Below are 19,093 nucleotides of genomic sequence, written 5' to 3'. Positions count from 1 at the left end.
TCCTTGTATTCTCAGACTGTGCCCTCTGATCCTAAACTTCACACTATAGGAAACATTCTTGCCACATCCACACACTGTGCATTTCAAATTAAATCTGCATATAAAATGGTATTCTGGTCATCTCAGACTATGTTTTGGATGTTGTAACAGATTATGAATACCCAGCCAGCACCAGCAGCTTCTGCAATTGATGCAGTCACCTTTCCCTTCGCATTTACAAAGAAAACTTACAAAAGCTTTCTTCTCTAGGTATCCAATTGAGTTTTAAAAATGGCTTACCCATACGTCTATACCATGGTTTAAAAGAGAAGTGAAAGTGCCTCCCCCCCCCCCCCAATCATGTCTCTCTGAAAAGCAAAAGCAGAATTTCATACTTCTAAGACTGCTATTTTGATATGAATGCCTGGAACAGAAGTAGTCAATTTCCTGTCTTGCTAGCTTCAGTCTATAGTATTGGTTCTTCTTGAAATCACTTGCGTCAAGAGAGTCACAGGCTGCCTTTGTCATCATTGTGGATATCCGAGCTGACTGTGAATTAAAAAATGCTCCCTGCCGGTAGATGAGACATACTGCTATTTTACCCACTCAGCAGCATTGTCCATGTGGCCCTGGGGTGTTCCCACGATGACAGTATTTAGCCATATGATCTAGACTCTAGCTCGGCACATTTTTGCTCAACTGCCAAGCGCTGTAATTCTTTCCCTGAACTTCTCACCTTTACCTTCCACCATTCTCTTTTAAAATGTTCATTAAAACCTTTATGTTATCTGACGTAATGCTACCTCATGAGTCTTGGTGGCAATATTTTGTTCATAACATTTCTTTGAAGTGCCTCAAGTTTTTCTGCTGCCTTAAAGAAGCTACTGTTGAATTACTTGTTGTGGGAGAAACCTCGGATCTAAAGCCGATAGATGTAATTGGCATATTTTCTGAACAAACGTTTTCCCTTCATTCAGTAACCATTGGAATAAAACATTTTCAGTTATCAGGAAAGCATTTGACCAACAATCACAAACATTGAAGGAGCTGTCCATACATCTCTGGCTGCAAGAGTGTTGCCAGAGGACAGGACAGTTTCAAATGTTTACATTTTCATTTAAAGCAGGTATAGCAGCTACAGATCAATTAGAATAACACAGATGGTAAGGCAGTTTTAGAAACGATAAGTTCGAAGTACATTTATTATCAAAGTATGTATATGTCACCATATACTACCTGGGATTCACTTTCTTGCAGCCATTCACATTAGAGCAAAGAAATGCAATAGAATCAATGAAAAACTACACACAAAGACTGACAAAACTGTGCAAATACAAAAAGAAACAAGTAATAATAAGAATAAATAATATTCAGAATATGAGTTGCAGAGTCCTTGAAAATGTGCCTGTAGGTTGTAAAATCAGTTTAGTGTTAAGGTGAGTGAACTTATCCAAACTGGTTCAGGAGCCTGATATTAGAAGGGTAATAACTGTTTTTGGACCTGGGAGCGTGGAATCTTCTGTATCTTCTTCCTAATAGCTGCAGTGAGAAGAGACCATGGCCTAGGGGTCCTTGATGATGGATGCTGCCTTCTTGTGGTCGTGCTCCTTATAGGTGTGCTCAATTGTAGGAAGAATTTTTTTTCCTGTGACGGATGAGGCTTTGTCCACCACTTTTTTTCATTCCTGGGAGAATTAACAATTATTGATCAAGTATGGATTGATCAGGAAAAGCTTGCATGGAATGAAAAGGTAAATTGCTTTTTTTTTGGTCAAGTCATAGTGGGGGGAAGACAGGTTAAGATGTGATGTATATGGGCTTGCATCACTTTATCAAATAGCTTTATCAAGGGTTTCTCTATGACTGAAGCCAATTATCATTGAGAAAAGTTTTTCAAAAACTTTCCAGGCTGAAAGAGTACAGAGAAAATTGCAAAGATGTTACTGGGACTTGAGTTATAGGAAAGGTTAAATTGGCTAGAATATTATTCCCTGGAGTGTTGGAGAATGAGGGGAATTTGATAGAAGGTATATAAAATTATGAGGGGTATAAATAGAGTAAACGCAAGCAAGTTTTTTCCACTGAGGTTGAGTGAGACTAGAACCAGAGGATATGGGTTAAGGGTGAAAGGTGAAATATTTAAAGGGAACGCGAGGGCGAATTAATTCACTCAGAGGGTGGTGAGAGTGTGGAACAAGCTGCCAGCATAAATGATTTCAACATTTAAGAAAAGTTTGGATCGATACATGGATGTATCCATTGAATCAATGAAGGATGTTCAGTGGGAATGCTATTACCTCTTATAAAGTAAAATCTAGTGACATAAGTGACATCTGTGCTTCCAGATGAGCTCAGTGCCTTCTATACGTGCTTTGACCATCAAAACATGAAGGAACTATCACGAACTCCCACAGCCCCCAGTAATCTTGAGATTTCAGTCTGTGAGGCTGACGTGAGAGCATCCTTCAGGAGGATGAACCTACAAGAAGCATCCAGCCCATATGGGGTACCTGAAGACCTGTGCTGATCAACTGTCTGGTGTATTCACTGAGATCTTTAACGTCTCACTTTGCCAGTCTGAGTTGCCTACCTGCTTCAACCAGGCTTCACTGATACCAGTGCCTAAGAAGAATCTGGTAACCTGCTTACAGCACTTCCATTCAAAGATGTGAAGTGTTTTCAGAGGCTGGTGATGAAACATCTCAACTCCTGCCTGAGGTGTGACTTGGATCCACTCAAATTTGCCTACCAACACAGAAGGTCACAATCAGTCATCCTGGAACCTCTGGACATCGAAGAATGCATAAGTATGCTCTTTATTCACTAGAGCTCAGCATTCAATACTATCATCCCCTCAAAACTAATCAGTAAGCTTCAAGACGTTGGCCTCAATACTTCCTTGTGCAATTGATACTCAATTTCCTCAATATGTCCTTGTGCAATTGGATCCTTGGTTTCCTCAACTTGCAGACCCCTGTCAGTTCAGATTGGCCCCTGCTCTACTCGCTTTACATTTATGATGTGGTTAAGCACTTCATTCAACTATACTTGCCCCATCACTGAAATGTTCGCACAACTTATGGACTCACTTTCAAGGACTCTTCATCTCATGTTCTCAATATTTATTGCTTATTTGTGATTATTATTATTATTTCTTTCATTTTGCATTTCCACAGTTTGTTGTCTTTGGCACTCAGGTTGAATGTCCAAGTTGGTGCAGTCTCTCATTGATTCTATTATGGTTATTATTCTATTATGGATTTATTGAGTATGCCTGCAAGAAAATGAATCTCAGTGTTGTATATGGTGACATATTGCATATGTACTTTGATTATAAATTTACTCTGAAGTTTGAATGGAGGGGATATGGAGGACTATGGTCCAGATGCAGGTCGATGGAACTAGGCAGAGTATTTGTTCGGCAAGGTCTGGATAGACCAATGACCCTGTTTCTGTGCTGTAGTGCTCTATGACTCTATGTAGCATATTTTGAGGAGGATAGCATGGATCTCGGCAAGTTGTTGACAGACTAATGGAATTGGCTGAGAGATGTGAAGTGTTGCATTTTGACAGGAAGAATTAGCAATCCAGATAACCAGTGACTGACACTTTCTAAGTTACCTGGTAACACAGCATTCTCTAATACAATGATCCAACACACTTCATCCTGACTTTGGGATGAGGTATGCCTGGACTCATTTTTTTTATTGTCATGCTTACTGATCTGCAGAAAAGCCATATATTTGGCTTTCTTGAAATAGTGGTTAATTTTGATAATAATTTCAAAATTCAGGTTCTGCAGAAGGAAGATTTTAGATGCAGAGAAGTGAACTTTTGAACTCTGTTCTGTTTGTGACACCCAGTATGCTTGGTGTTGCTCATTAATCTGCCCAAGAGAATATAATCTTTTCAGTCCTGATGATACTGCCCTGTAATGTTTGAATTTGACAAAACTGGTCCAACTATTATGGAACAAGAAACATCAGATGTTAAAGGGAAAGATTCTTTTGATCATTATAGCAAAAAGAAAGAACTTGCAGGGCTATTAACCAGCCTCGAGCAACAATGTTGGTTTTCTGTCCTGAGGCAATTAATGAAGAGAAACAGATGACCTGGTGAAGCAAATTCAGAAACGGAACTATCTTGTACTTTTGAGTACGTGCTGATTGATATGGTCTGTAATAAATCCTATGTAACCATACTTCTTAAAGACCTTTAATGCTCCATGCAAAGTGACCCTGTGGAATTTGTAGGAATGGACTAGAAATGGATATAAAACAAGTTGTGACTATGAGGTAAATTAGTTGCAGGGGAAGTCATGAGAGGAGGACCCCACAGATTGATACTGGGCTCTCAGTTATTTCTTTGGTGACATTGACTCAAAATGAAAAGGATAGGGGTCCCTGATGACGTATTCTGCCCTTCATGCCTGCTTTACCACTAAATAAAATGGCTAATCTTCCATCTTGACATTGTTTGCTTAATATCTGAATGTTTGTTTGTCTCTGTCATAGTCATAGTATCATGCAGCCTGGAAAACAGGCCCTTTGGCCCAACTCATCCATGCTGATTATATTGTCCAGTGAACTATTTGCCGTGCTTGGTCCATCGCCCTTGAAACCTTTCCTATCCATGCACTGTATAATACCTAGGAGCAGAATTAGGTCATTCAGCCTCTCAAGTTTGCTCCGCCATTCCATAATGGCTGATTTATTACCTCTTTCAACCCCATTTTCCTGCTTTCTCTCTCTAATCTTTGATGGCTTGATCAGTCAAGAACCTTTCAACCTCTGCTTTAAATATACCTAATGGTTAGGCTTCTTTCACTATCTGTGGCAATGAATTACATAGACACACCACACTCTGGTGAAATAAACCAGAGTGTTCTCATCTCTGTTCTAAATGGACTTTCATCAATTCTGTGGCTGTACCTTCTGGTCCTAGACTTCCCCAGTATGGGAAACAACCTTTCTATATCCACTCTATCCAGACCTTTCAATTTCCAGTAGGTTTAAATGAGATCTCCCTCACCCATTCTTCTAAACTCCACCAAGTACCTGCCCAGAGACATCAAACATTCCTTGAATGTTAACCCTCTCATTACTGGGATCCTTCTCTTGAACCTCCTCCAGACTGTCTCCAATGCCAGTACATAAGGGGCTCAAAACTGGTCACAATGTTCCAAGTGCAGTCTGATCAATGTCTGATAAAGCTTCAGCTTTACGTCCTTGCTTTTGCATTCCCAAAATGAATACTAGCATTGCATTTGCCTTCCTTGCTACTGACTCAACCTGCAAGTTAACCTTTAGGGAATCCAACATGAGGACTTCCATATTCCTCTGCACTTCAGATTTTTGAATGTTCTCCCCATTTAAAACATAGTCCATGCTTTTATTCCTTCTACCAAGGTGCTTACCCATGTACTTCCCTGCATTATATTCTGTCTGCCACTTGTTTGCTCATTTCCCCAATCTGTCTAAGGAATACTACAAATTAATTTGCAAAATTAGTGTGAAGCATGAGTAAAGGTTAATCTCAAATTGCATTATACTTAGAAATCAGTCGCAACTTTTTCATGTAGAGGATGGTGAGTATATGGACTGAGCTGCTAGAGGATGTGACTGAGACAGTACATTAATATAATTTCAGAAGCACTTGGATAGATAATGGAAAGGAGGGTCCTGGAGGGATATAGCCTGGCACCAGGAAATTGGGACTAGCTAGGTGAGCAATGTGGCCAGCATGAACTCTGGGGCTGAAGGGTCTATATCCGTGCCTTATTGTTTTGTGGCTAATTGTAGTGAACCAGAAGACCCTGGAGTTTGGAAACATTAAGGCCTAACTCAGTAATTCATTCAGGAAAATCCCAAGTGTTCCGGAGTTCCGTGCAGCCTCCCTCATCAGTAAAGATATTGTGTTACAGGACCTTTCACATCGTTAGTTCAGCCTGCTTTGAAAGATATTGTAGTACACAGAGTTCAGCACCTCCTCAGTACACCACTGATAGGTTTTCTAGTGACATCATTAATTGGGTTTGAACCCATGCTTGACACTGCCAAACTTAAAACATATGGAAGATAAACCTGTCATTCAAAATCAGTATTATTACATGATGTACTGAAGAAAACCTGCATTTAGCCAGTCATCCTTTCCAAAGGAAAAACATAGAAAACCTACAGCACGATACAGGCCCTTTGGCCCACGAAGTTGTGCTGAATATGTCCTTACCTCAGAAATTACTAGGCTTACCTATAGCCCTCTATTTTACTAAGCTCCATGTACCTATCAAACAGCCTCTTAAAAGACCCTATCGTATCCACCTCCAGTACTGATGCTGGCAGTCCATTCCATGCACTCACCACTCTGAGTAAAAAACCTACCCCTGACATTTCCTATATACCTACTCCCCAGCACCTTAAACCAGTGTCCTCTTGCAGCAACCATTTCAGCCTTGGGAAAAAGCCTCTAACTATCCACACAATCAATGCCTCTCATCATTTTGTACACCTCTATCATCCTCCTTCGCTCCAAGGAGAAAAGGCCAAGTTCACTCAACCTATTCTCATAAGGCATGCTCCCCAATCCAGGCAACATCCTTGTAAATCTCCTCTGCACCCTTTCTATGGCTTCCACATCCTTCCTATAGTGAGGCGACCAGAACTCAGCACAGTACTCTAAGTGGAGTCTGACTAGGGTCCTATATAGCTGTAACGTTACCTCTTGGCTCTTAAATTAAAATCCACGTTTGATGAAGGCCAATACACCATACACCTTCTTAACCACAGAGTCAACCTGAGCAGCTGCTTTGAGCGTCCTATGGACTCAGACCCAAGATCCCTCTGATCCTCCACACTGCCGAGTCTTACCATTATTATAGACCACTGAGTCTTACCTCAGTGGTTGGTAAGTTGATGGAGAAGATCCTGAGAGGCAGGATTTATGATCAGTTGTAGAAGTATAATATGATAGGAGTAGTCAGCATGGCTTTGTCAAGGGCAGGTAGTGCCTTATGAGCCTGATTGAATTTTTTGAGGATGTGACTAAACATGTTGACGAAGGAAGAGCAGTAGATGTAGTGTATATGGATTTCAGTAAGGCATTTGATAAGGTACCTCATGCAAGGCTTATTGAGAAAGGAACTTTAATTTTAATTTCCTGCTTAACTGTTGCAGAGGTAGTTTAAATTAAATTCATTGCAATGGTGCATTTGTTAAGCCACATTGTCTAATTTCATGATGATTTTTCTTAATATTCTTCTTAATAATAAACTGTACCACTTTGCTGAGGCTGAGTGCGGAATAAATTCACACAGGCTTCAGGTGCGGCAAACAAGCAAGATTGTTTATCACCATGACCTCTCCGAGGCTAAATTTGGAAAACTCTAAAAACAACTTAGGTGTTCAGAGAATACTGAAAATATTGGTGTCGACCCAAGTTTCATTGTTTCTTGTAAGTCAACTGGACATTCCCTCCAAGATTTACCAGAATTGTTTTAGAGTACTCTGTTATCACCTCCTCTGCAGTTCCTTAATGTTCAACAATAATAACCACTAGAATCATGTTTTAGAAATCATGATTGGATCCATCATTTTACTTAATTGTCCTTGTTCACACTTAACCTGAATGTCAGAATCCTTGGCAAATCCGAAGCTGGTGTTTCATGTCCATCTGAGGGCAAACAACCAAAGGCCTGCTTGTCTACTTCACCTACAGTGTAGTTAGGGTGAAATGAGGAAGTGATAATGTCCCTTTCTACCCCTTTACGTGGCTCTGTGACTTTTTTGTTAACTCTTAAACATGGGTCATGCATGGCTGATTGTGACTTCACGTTTTCAGGTTTTGACATCTTCCATTTTTACTTCAAATGGCTTTGGATCATCTTCGGATGCTATGTCCTGAAGAACAAAATCTTACAGGTTTCTCGGATTAATTTCTGCCTGTCATCTGATGCTCTTATCTTGAAAGATTTTATTCCATTTTGCCCATTATATCATCTCTCACAAGAGACATTAAGCTCTTGGTCTCTTGGTTCTCCCTGAGGAATTGCAATCTCAATTTTCTTGTCAGAGTGGGTGTTTGCAGGGTCTCTTTAATAACCTCAATAGCTTGAAACAGAACAGTTGCAATTCCTTGTTGTCATCCCCAGACTTTCGATACATGATTCTCTTTTAAGAACATTCTGACCAGCTACCTCTGTAACAGTACATGTGAGGTTGTTTAACATGCAAGTCAGACCCACACGATTTTAGCTTCTGTAATGAAATTTTGCCTTGAATGAAATCTTGTCAGTGATGTCAACAGTGATAGACATTAGTGTGCTGTTTCTGTTTGTGTGTTTTCTGTAGCTCTTTTGCTTTTAAATTCAATACATACAAAGCTTCAAGTTCCTGAACCAGATAAGTCAGGAAATATGCTACCTATATACCTATAGCATCTTTGAAGATTTTTTTTTGTGATTATTCTGTGTTACGTTGTACATAATGTCCTTAATGCTATTCAGTAATTCATTTGTCTTCTGCCTGGATTACTTGCTGTGTGCTTTGGCAAGTTTGACTACCTGTCACAACATTTGTTCCCTTTCAGCAACCTATGCCTCTTCACTTATTCACTTTCAAAGTCTACACAGAATATAAAACAACACCACACAGGAATAGGCCCTTCAGCTCATAATGTTGTGCCAAACTCATTGAATTAGTAATCAAATGCCCAATTGAGCTAATTCCTAAAAACTGAATTCCCTGACATACTGTATATACAGAAAGATGCCAGAAAAGGACCAGTAATACCATGAAGACTGCTATCCTCCCTGCTCATGGACTGTTTGTCCACTCCCATTAAGTAGCATCCATGCCCGGAACACCAGACTTAAGCAGTTACTTTCTTCAAGCAGTAAGACTGGTCAACCCCACCCCCCACCCCCCACGCCCACAACCACTTTATTATTTCCTGTCAGTCACCTTGCGTATAACCTAGCGTCACTTTATGGACATGCAGTGGATTCTGGTTAATTAGGCCAACTGTTAATTGGGGCAGCCGCTTATTTGAGACAACTCATAAAGAACAGAAGCAAATCAAGAAAATAGCTAGGATTCTCTTTGTTTATTTGGGACATTATGCTGCTTAATTAAGACAGGCAATTGTTGTTGAATGGTTTCTAACTAGCGTCAATCACATGTATGTCATGTAGCCTTTAGATACTACACCATGCTTAGAGCAAGCCATCGTTATAAGCTTTAGTTGTGCATATTTGTGTTTTTTTAAAAAAAGCAATGGCTTTTGTCACTGATGGTTGTTGAGTAATTAGAAATAACATCATTCAGAACTGTTTTACTGACTACGGTTTCAAGCATTGAGGCTTGGAGATGCCAGAAACAGCTGGTAGTGAAAATAAAACTATTTCACTACGTCAAGTTAGGATCTAGAAAGAATTCGAAGGTATTGATAATCATCTTGAATGTTAGAATGAAAATGAAGATGTGGAGGATGCAGTCATCAAAAAGCATTGTATGAAGGCAGACCATTATCTGCACTATGTGTTTGCACTGATTTTGTGCATTTATAGTCAGTCAAAAGAACACAGGAGCGTACGCTGGATGAATTCCTTTTTAAATATTTCAATGAAATTTCAGCTATTTACTGCAGTTATTTAGTTGGGCCAAAATGTACTGGCCTCAACGTGTCCCAATTAATCAAAATACACTGTACAATCAATCTATATATTAAGCTATCTTATGTATTCATATTTATTGTGTTTTTATTATAATTATGTTCTTTATCTTTTTGGTGGGGGGGGATTGTGTTGTATCGGATCTAGAATAACAATTATTTTGTTCTCCTTTACACTTGTGTACAGGAAATGACCTTAAACACTTTTGAAATTATGAAACACAATCCGGAATCAATTGGATTTCCTTTACAATGAAAACTTCATTAGCTGCTTTCCAGGGTTCATGTTTCCAACAAATTCGGGCACCTTATTATCATGAATAACCACTGTCTTCCACACTGTAATCACCATTCCTTGAGTTCCCATGGAATGTCCGTCGCATTTTCTAAACTTACAACAACCTTGCCTTAATATTTTTTATAACAAAGCAAATATTTATTGTCAGGGAAGAGAAATATGCGCAGTCACAATTACAACAGAGAAAGTACTCAGGAAGCTGAATAGTCTAAGAGTAGATAAATCCCCTGGACCAGATGGAATGCACCCTCGTGTTCTGAAGGAAGTAGCAGTGGAGATTGCAGAGGCATTAGCAATGATCTTTCAAAAGTCAATAGATTCTGGCCTGGTTCCGGAGGACTAGAATATTGCAAATGTCACTTCGCTATTTAAGAAGGGGGCAAGGAAGCATAAAGGAAATTATAGACCTGTTAGCTTGACATCGGTGGTTGGGAAGTTGTTGGAGTCGATTGTCAAAGATGAGGTTACGGAGTACCTGGAAGCATATGACAAGATAGGCAGAACTCAGCATGATTTCCTTTAAGGAAAATCCTGCCTGACAAACCTAGTGCAATTTTTTGAGGAAATTACAAGTAGGCTAGACAAGGGAGATGCAATGGATGTTGTGTATTTGGATTTTCAGAAGGCCTTTGACAAGGTGCCGCACATGAGGCTGCTAAACAAGATAAGAGCCCATGGAATTATGGGGAAGTTACATAGATGGATAGAGCATTGGTTGATTGGCAGGAAACAGAGAGTGGGAATAAAGGGAATAAATCCCATTCTGGTTGGCTGCCGGTTACCAGTGGTGTTCCACAGGGGCCGTTTCTTTTTATGTTGTATATCAACGATTTGGATTATGAAATAAATGGCTTTGTGGCTAAGTTTGCCACAAAGATAGGTGGAGGGGCTGGTAGTGCTGAGGAAACAGAGAGTCTGCAGAGAGACTTGGATAGATTGGGGGAATGGGCAGAGAAGCGGCAAATGAATTACAATGTCAGAAAGTGTACGGTTATGCACTTTGGTAGAAGAAATAAACGGTCAGACTATTATTTAAATAGGGAGAGAATTCAAAGTTCTGAGATGCAATGGGACTTGGGAATCCTCATACAGGATACCCTTAAGGCTAACATCCAGGTTGAGTCGGTGGTGAAGAAGGTGAATGCAATGTTGGCATTCATTTCTAGAGGAATAGAGTAGAGGAGCAGGGATGTGATGTTGAGACTCTATAAGGCACTGGTAAGACCTCACTTGGAATACTGTGTGCAGTTTTGGGCTCCTTATTTCAGAAAGGATGTGCTGACATTGGAGAGGGTTCAGAGAAGATTAACTAGAATGATTCTGGGAATGAGAGGGTTAACATATGAGGAACGTTTGACCGCTCTTGGACTGTACTCCTTGGAGTTTAGAAGAATGAGGGGGGACCTCATAGAAACATTTCAAATGTTGAAAGGCATGGACAGAGTGGATGTGGCAAAGTTGTTTCCCATGGTGGGGGAGCCTAGTACGAGAGGACATGACTTGAGGATTGCAGGGCACCCATTCAGAACAGAGATGCGAAAAAAAAATTTTAGCCAGAGGGTGGTGAATCTATTGCATCTGTTGCCACGGGCGGCAGTGGAGGCCAAGTCATTGGGTGTATTTAAGGCAGAGATTGATAGGTATTTGAGTAGTCAGGGCATCAAAGGTTATGGTGAGAAGGCGGGGGAATGGGACTAAAGGGGAGATTGGATCAGCTCATGATGAAATGGCAGAGCAGACTCGATGGGCCGAATGGCCGACTTCTGCTCCTTTGTCTTATGGTCTTATTTTTTTATTCTCTTTGTCTTCCATTGTTCTTTTACATGCGTGTTTGTCAATTGCCTGTACTTCAGTGTAGATCACCAAGTTCTTCCTGGCTACTAGTTTTGTCCCTTATGTTTTATAATCCTCTCCACTGCTTCTCTCACAAGCAGCAGGTTTCTGATTGTGCTTTCCATCTTGGTTGTGCACAGTCAGAGCAGAGTAGCTAATGCCACAGTAGCATAGCAGTTAGCACAATGTATTTACAGTTAGGGGCATCGGAGTTCAGAGTTCAGTTCTGGTATCCTCTGTAAGCAAGTTTGTATGTTCCTTCCTGTGTATGCATGGGTTTCCTTCATGTGCTCTGGTTTCCTCCCACAGTCCAAAACATATCATTTGGTAGGTTAACTGGCTATTGTACACTGTGCCAAAATTAGGCCTGGATTAAATCGATGGGTTGCTGGGTGACATGACTCAAAGGACCAGAAGGGCCTGTTCCGTGCTGTATCTCTAAATTTAAAAAAATAATAATAAATTTGAAGGTAAAAGAACTTATCTGTTATCACATCTCCTCCCATCACACTAGACATGGTGCTTCGAGTATCTTTGCTCCAAGGTGCTACGATCCAATTTGGATATCTGGGTACAGTCCACCACCAGTATTGGCAGTTTAGTGTTATTGTTGCCCTACAAAAATACAAATTGAGAACAGGCTTAAGACATTCACCTGTCAAGTCTGCTGAGCTGCTTCATAAGATAATGATTGAATTCTGCATTCCCATATACATGGTAATCTTACATCCCCTTTCTTATGTGTTTACTTATCTCTGCCTCAATGTTCAAAGCCTTCAAACACTGCACACGACATGGCTTTTACTCTGGAAATTTTTGTACCCTACCTCACCAAGATTTTCAGCATTTGCCAGATACCATCAGGGATTGGCTGGTTATTGGAGCTGGAATGAGCTTTTCGCAGTTGGAGCCTCAGTCCTTCAAGCCAGAGTGATACCAGAACAAATGACATAAAGCAGTACAGCACAGTACAGGCCTTTCGGCCCATGATGTTGTGCCAACCTTTCAACCTTCTCTAAGATCAGTTTACCTTTCTTTCCAACATAGCCCTCCATTTTTCTTTCATTCATGTTACTTTCTAAAAGCCTCTTAACTGTCCCTAATGCATTTGTATAGTGATGTTGCACATCACTTTGGTTTGTTGCTGTGTTAAATCCCAAAAGTGGATGTACCTGGAGGTATTCCACAAACTGGTCCCATGTTGGCAGAGTTGCCATGAGAAGTGAATTTAGAGAAATAAAGATTGATCTAATTGACGTGTACAAAATTCTTACATCAGGCTCAAAGGGCCAGAGACACTATTCTTTCTAATTATGTCCCCACATTCTTAAAAATGTCTTTTATAACCAGTCCAATATGTCACATCTTCTGTCAAGTAAACAGATTTGTACTTCAAATACAGTGGATACCAGTTAATTTGGGCAGCCGTTTATTTGTGTTAAGTCTTAAAGAACAAACACTAATTGAGCAAATAGCCAGGATTCCTTTTGTTCATTTCGAATACTACACAGCTTAATTGGGGCAAGAGACTGTTGCTGAACAGTTGCTAACTAGTGCCAGTCATATGCATACTGTGTTGCCATTAGACACTATATTGTGCTTGGAGTGAACGGTTTTTAATTAACATCAGTTGTATGTGTTGTTTTCACAAAGCAGTGATCTTGTCACTGATAATTGGCAAGAAATAAACATTAAGACAATCCAGAACTGTTTCTCTCACTGCGGTTTCAAGCATTCAGGCTTGGAGATACCAGGAATAGCTGAGAATGAATATCAAACAATTTTACAACTTCAAGTTAGGAAAGTATCAATAATCATCTTGAACATTACAGTGAAAATGAAGATTTGAGGGACACAATCGACGAAAGAATTGTATGAAGGCAGCCCATAATCTTCACTAGGTGTCTGCTATTTGTTTATTTTCAGTCAATCAAAAAAAACACTGGCAGCATACACTGAATTCCTCTGATAACTCTTAGGAGCTATTACACTGTTTTATAGTACTGAAGAGGTATTGGTAGTATTAGTATTCTAATCTATTTTGTATTGTGGCGACCCACTTTCTGCGCAGGCGAACTGGCTCACAAATAGCCAGCGCGCGGGGAGAGACTTTGGTAATGCACCTCTGATGTCATTTCTGCCCGGAGAGAGCGGGCGCTAGGGATTAAGTGCCAGCACCGCGAAGTTTGAATAAACTAGTCTCGAAACGATTTACTGACTGCGTGTCGTTATTTCAGCGCTGTGTGTAGCACATCACTACAGTATTTCAATTAAATACATAATTTGTTGCTCAATTAAATAGTAGTTTGTTTTTGTATACCTCTTGAACACTCTCTATGAAACTTTGGCTAATTGGGTCAGCCACTTAATTGGACCAAAATTTACTGGTCCAGATGTGTCCCAATTAACTGGAATCCACTGCATTTTCTCTTCCACCTTGTTTCAGTGGCTGTTTCTGTTCCACAACAAAGTTATGGAATCTAAGAATTTGGAAAGGTCTTTGTCTTTCCAGGCACATCTTAAACCCTTTTAATGGGGGCCATGATTTAAACGGGCTTTGATAATATTTTAGCCCTATTAATTTCTCCAACACTGCTATTTTGATATTACTTTGAGCTCAGTAGCTTCAAATATATAATACATTACTTTCTTTTCATCATAATTCTTTCTGTCTCTAATTCTCAGGGACATGCACTTTCAGTTGCAGCTCTGATTATTTGCTAACCAGTTCTGAAGAAGGGTCTCGATCTGAAACATTGACTGTTTACTCTTTTCCATCGATGTTGCTTGACCTGCTGAGTTCCTCCAGCATTTTGTGTGTGTTGCATATGTTAACATTTCTTAATTGGATACTCTCATTCTGTTTTCCAACAAAACAAATGGAAATTTTCAGAAATTAGCAAGCGACCACAAAAGCCTGAAATACTACTCTTGACAACTTCATTAACCTCTATTAATCTGAAATGCTTACATTTCCATTTAGTTTCAAGGAGCAACTTCTTTGGAGCTAATTTTTATTTGTTGAGAATGTTATAGGATAAGATTAGCTGTATTTGTTATGTGTGCAACAGAACATACAGAGAAATGCAATGTTTTGCGTCAACGACCGACAGCCTTAGGGTGTGCTGTGGGCAGCCCACAAGTGTCGCCACACTTCTGGTGCCAACGTAGCATGCCCACAACTCACTAACCCTAACCCGTACATCTTTGGAATGTGGGAGGTAATCCGAGCACCTGGAGAATACCTACGAGGTAGAAAGGAGAACCTACAGACTCCTTACAGACAGTGCTGGGAATTGAAACCGATTGATTTTACAACTGATGTTGTAAAGCATTGCAGTAACGGCTGTGCAGGAGATTTGTAACTGTAATTGTGAGAGGTTTGATTCCTGAAGAAGTCTTTTTCTCAGATCTTAACATTTAGGCACTTGTTTTATGATCACATGAATAGTGTTTTCAGAAACTTGACCAAGAGTCTTCTATTTCAAGGTTTTCTCTTGCTGTGAATTTTGTGATGATCAATATGAATTTTAATAATGAGCCTTCCTCTGTCAAATGCTTTTATTTTTGTCACATGCGAAGCTGAGCACTGACTGAACTGACTGAAGTCTTAATGTCACTGTTAATGTGAAAATAAATCTCAATGTAGTATAAATAATGAGGGTGATTTTGTCCATGTGCAAGGGCATTACAGGGACAGGGATTGAAGGAGCTGCAACAGGATCAATTTGCATATATTGGTCTTTAAAATTCTGTTCCTGCAATGGGGTTTCTAAAACATGTTTTTATTCTAATCCTTAAAATTATGCTTGCTTTATTTGCAGTAAATGTTAGAAGTTTCAAAATAAATCCCTGTCAAATAAATATTCAAGTTCAAGTTGAAGTTTAATTGTCGTTCAGTCATACATGGATATAGCCAAACATAACAGCGTTTAAGATGTTGGAAAAGATTTGTAGCTTGGGTTGAGGATTTTGTTGAGTAGGTTGCCAAGCCAGCTTGTTAGCTTGCAGGCATTTTGTTACCCAGCTATGCAACATCATCAGTGCACCTTCGAATGACATGTTGGTAATTTTTCATCTTTTATGTATCCTGTGATTAGATTAGTCTGTTTGCGTGTGTGTGTATGTGCCATTTCTATTGGCGGATTACATAATCGTTAAACAATAGAAATGGCACATACACCCATACACACACACAAGCAGACTCATCACAGGACACATAAAAGACACAGTGTAGATCACCAACGTGTCATTTGAAGCTGCAGTGATGTAGCTGGGTAATGAAATGTCTGCAAGCTAGCAAGCCAGCTCGCCGAGCTACTCAACAACAACATAACAGTGCTTTTGGGGGTCAAGATGCAAAACAAATTACCACTGCACATAGCATACTGCGCTTAGCACATATGGTTATGATTCCAAAAAAAACGGACAGGCGCAAAGCAAAAAATATAGCCAAAGTCCCTGAGTGACATGACCGTAGAATTGGTGGTAAGTTGTCCTGGTCCAGCTTGTTCTTCCTCCAAGAAAATATTGGAGGGCATCACTGAGCAAAGTCCAGAAGGCAGCACTGAAGGGAGGGGCCAGTTCCTGACCCAAGAACAGATTCCAGTATGCTGTGCAGAGGACTCCCTGCACCCCCCCATTGTCTACTCTCCTGGTCAGTTGCAAAAGGCGACACCATGGCCTCAGCACGACCGAGGCAATTAAACCCCTCTGCCACTGGTCTCACCAATGAACCAGTGAACCAGGCTGTCCGTACTCCACATTTCCGATTTCCAACAGAGTATTATGATCACAGTAAAAACACCCAAGACAAATGCTCACACTGCGCATCAGCCAGCAGTACACAAGTCCAGGCGACAACACAAAAACGATACACAATAAGTCTAGCTCAGTTGCTATCGAGCAATTCGCTGATGGGATAGTCCTGCAGTAATTGACATTCTTAATATCCAGTAGTGACTTGTGATTGTAAAAACAGAAATACAAGATGAATAAATACACTTTTAACGGACCCAGAGTAGCCATTGCAACTGAGCGCACCACTATCTAACTGGATGAAAATTTGAAAGCATCAAGAAGGATTGGTAAAGTGTGTCATCAATTCAAAGTAAATCTCCATTGGTGGTGTAATCAGGTATGGGCAACTGATATTGTGTCCAAAGCAATGGAGTAGTGCAAAAAGAGAAGGAAAAATAGTGAGGTGATGTTCATGGATTCATTGTCCATTCAAAAATCTGATGGCAGAGGGGAAGAAGCTGATCCTGAAACATTGAGTGTGTGTGTTCAGGCTCCTGTACCTTCCCCTTGATGGTAGCAATGAGAAGAGGGCACGTCCTGGGTGAGGGGGTTCCTTAATGATGGATGCCACCTTTTTGAGGCATCATCTATTGAAGGGGTCTTCGATGTTGGGGTGGCTAGTGCCTGATGATGATGCTAGTTGGGTTTGCAACTTTCTTTAGCTTTTTCTGATCCTGTGCAGTGGCCCCTCCATACTAGATGGTGATGCAACTAGTTAAAATGCTCTCCACGATGCATCTGTAGAAACCTGCGAGTGTCTTTGGTGACATACCAGGTCTCCTCAAACTCCAAATGAAATATTACTGCTGTTGTCCCTTCTTTGTTCATTGCATCAGTATGTTGGACTCAGGTTAGTTCTTCAGTGATGTTGGCCCCAGGAACTTGAAACTGCTCATCCTCTCCACAGCTGCTCCCTCAGATGAGGACCAGTGTGTGTTCCCTTGGCTCTCCCTTCCTGAAGTCCACAATCAATTCCTTGGTCTTACTGACGTTGAGTGCAAGGTTGTTGTTGTGGCACCACTCAATCAGCTGATCCATTTCACTCTTGTCCACCATCTGAAATTCTGCCAACAATAGTTGTGTCATCAGCAAATTTATAGATGGTGAGCAAGGATGAGCAGTGGGCTAAGCACTCATCCTTGAGGTGTGCCAGGAAGAGATCCTATTCTTGATCCACACCGACTGTGATCTTCCAATGAGGAATTCAAGGATCCAGTTGCAGAGGCAAGTACAAAAGTCCTGTTGAGGTACTGTTGCTACTCTCCCTTGGAGTTGCATCCTCCAAAGGTCACACCGAGAGCACTATGTGCAATGCTGAAGGAAGCAAAAAAGAACCCAAAGGTATCAACGGAAGATCTACAGAAATCTCTAAGACTTGCTAATGTCTATCTCTGTTCATGTGTTCACCATCAGAAAAACACTAAACAAGAATGGTGTTCATGGGGGAACACCATGGAGTAAACCACTGCTCTCTGAAAAAAAACATTCCTGCATGTCTCAAGTTTGCAAAAGACCACCTGGATGTTCCACAACACTTCTGGGACAGATGAGACAAACATTAAACTTTTTGGCAAAAATGCATACTGGTATGTGTGGAGGAGAAAGGACACTGCACACCAACACCAGAACCCCATCTCAACTGAAGCATGGTGGGTGGAAAGAGCATCATGGTTTGGAGCTGCTTTGCTGTCTCAGGACCTGGACAGCTTGCAGTCAGACAGACAAACATACTTTATTGATCCAGAGGGAAATGGGGTTTCATTACAGCCGCACCACGAATAGTGAAGAAATATAGCAATATAAAACCATAAATAATTAAATAATGATAAGTTAATCATGCCAAGTGGAAATAAGTCCAGGACCAGCCTATTGGCTCAGGTGTCTGACACTCCAAGGGAGGAGTTGTGAAGTTTGATGGCCACAGGTAGGAATGACTTCCTATGCCGTTCAGTGTTACATCTTGGCGGAATGAGTCTCTGGCTGAATGTACTCCTGTGCCTAACCAGGGAACAATGAATTCAAAATTGTATCAAGACATTTTACAGGAGAATGTCAGGGTAGCGGTCCGCCACCTGAAGCTTAATAGGAGTTGAATGATGCAACAAGAGAATGATCCAAAATGCAAGAATAAACCACTGACAGAATGGTTTAAAAAGAAGGAAATTCACTTTTTGAAATGGCCAAGTCAGCTTCCAGACCTTAACCCAATTGAGATGCTGTGGCATGACCTGAAGAGGGCTGACATGCAAGGTGTCTCAGAAATATTGATGAATTGAAACAGATTTGTATGGAGGAATGGGCTAAAATTCCTTCTCGCCATTGTGCAAGTCTGATCAGCAGCTACAGGAAAAGTTTGGTGGAGGTTTTGCTGCTAGAGGAGGTTCTAGCAGTTATTAAATACAAGGATTCAGATATTTTTCCAGCCTGTACTGTGAATGATTAAATAATGTGTTCAATAAAGACACGAAAAATACAATTGTTTATGTGTTACCAGTTTAGGCAGATTGTGGTTGTCTA

General features: G+C 40.5%; 1 protein-coding gene across 6 annotated transcripts in view; it reads left to right on the top strand.

The window, feature by feature from the left end:
• helz (helicase with zinc finger) overlaps nt 1-19,093 on the top strand; it is a 300,135-nt gene that overhangs the window by 255,856 nt on the left and 25,186 nt on the right. The window lies entirely within an intron of this gene.

This window comes from Hypanus sabinus, chromosome 23, assembly GCF_030144855.1.
Source record: "Hypanus sabinus isolate sHypSab1 chromosome 23, sHypSab1.hap1, whole genome shotgun sequence".
In the NCBI taxonomy this organism is placed as follows: Eukaryota; Metazoa; Chordata; class Chondrichthyes; order Myliobatiformes; family Dasyatidae; genus Hypanus; species Hypanus sabinus.
Note: the sequence above shows the minus strand (reverse complement) of the source record. Positions and strands in the feature narration are given on the sequence as shown.